The following is a 1,891-nucleotide window of genomic DNA, read 5'->3' as shown; positions in this document are numbered from 1 at the left end:
TCTCTCTCTCTTCATCTCTCTCTCTCTCTTCATCTCTCTCTCCATCTCTCTCTCTTCCTTTCTTCATCTCTCTCTCTCTTCCTTTCTTCATCTCTCTCTTCCTTTCTTCATCTCTCTCTTCCTTTCTTCATCTCTCTCTCTTCCTTTCTTCATCTCTCTCTCTCTCTTCCTTTCTTCATCTCTCTCTCTCTCTTCCTTTCTTCATCTCTCTCTCTCTCTTCCTTTCTTCATCTCTCTCTCTCTTCCTTTCTTCATCTCTCTCTCTCTTCCTTTCTTCATCTCTCTCTCTCTTCCTTTCTTCATCTCTCTCTCTCTTCCTTTCTTCATCTCTCTCTCTCTCTCTTCCTTTCTTCATCTCTCTCTCTCTCTCTCTCTTCCTTTCTCCATCTCTCTTCCTTTCTCCATCTTCCCTACGTACAACAAACGAAAACGTTATAATATACAGTTGCTGATTAATATATAGCTAAGAATAAAATAAGATTTAAAAATGTTTCCAACAAACAAACAAACAAACAAACAAACAAACGCACTAACACACATACATGAGGAATGCGACGGCAGGCATAGTCTAAAACAGTTAATTATCGAATATCGAAATGAAAAAATTGAAAATTCGAAATTAAACGATGCAAACAGATGTTGCTAAAATGTGAATATTCGTAAAAATGAAAAAAAAAAAAATGAATTTATTGAATCGGAAAATAAATTCTGTAAAAAAAATAAATAATAAAAAAGTAAAAATTAAAAAAAAAACTCTTAAAAATGAATCTATTAAATTCGCTCAAAGTTGAGCTGCTCGGACATTAAATCGACCTCGCTTTGATACAATATTTAAATAATGTTTGCATACTTATTCAGCAATACAAGCCGAGTCCCACAAGCCTCGGCTTCCTGCAGACGCCCCCGACACATCTTTTGTCATTTAAAGTTAATTTCTGAAATCAAGCTAAACAGGTTGGTTATGAATTGGGATGGGGGGAGTAGATAGCACGTGTTAGCAGAAATGGCATCCAAACCAAATCTAGAGCAACCCCTCCCTCACGAAGAAAAAATTCCACCCAGGAAAGCATTAATAAATTTTGCTATAATTTCTGCGATCCGACTATACATAAACTTCACTCTATGATTTGTTTGTCCACCTAGTTTCAGCTATGAAGATTCAACAGTCTTTATTCCATCGCCGTTCAACGATGATCCCTTCTGGGTTGCAAAATAGTCGACAATCCTAACATTTTGGCCGTGAAGACCTCCTTCAGTGTAGATATAATAAAAATTTGGGAGGTGACAGTCCGGGGAGTGGGAAACTTATTTACGGTGGGGATTGTTTTGCTAGACATTATAACCTTAGATAAATTTCCAATTAATCTAGGGATTCTTTTGATGGATATTATCTTTTAAAGTAAATAAAAACTAAGCTGTAGGGTTATTTATTTATTTATTGCGGGCTATTATCCTCATCTTTGTTAGTTGCTGTTTCGCAACGTTTCCGTCAATTATTCTCCTAGCCTTCGTCAGGTGGTTAACCGCAACGGAATAGGAATGCTGAGTATCCTAACTCTATCCTCAGTAATTACTGCCTTCCATAGTTATTTACGATATCGTGTGTGTTCTTTTGTGTGTCACGCTTACATCCGGGTCGTTTAATTGTTATGTTCTATTTCTTGTCATAAATAATTTTACCAAGAATTCTTCATGAGTTTTGGTTTCGGTTTCGACAATAGCTGATGGCACTTACATCATCCTCTTATAAATAATTAAGAATTCTTCATAAGTTTTTTCATTCCGGTCTCGATATGGCTGAAGGAACTCAAGTTATATATATATATATATATATATATATATATATATATATATATATATATATATATATATGTATGTAAAAGTACCCGTC

Source organism: Euprymna scolopes, chromosome 11 (genome assembly GCF_053919585.1).
Source record: "Euprymna scolopes isolate OS-2025 chromosome 11, ASM5391958v1, whole genome shotgun sequence".
Classification (NCBI taxonomy): domain Eukaryota; kingdom Metazoa; phylum Mollusca; class Cephalopoda; order Sepiida; family Sepiolidae; genus Euprymna; species Euprymna scolopes.
This window is presented reverse-complemented; position numbering follows the sequence as displayed.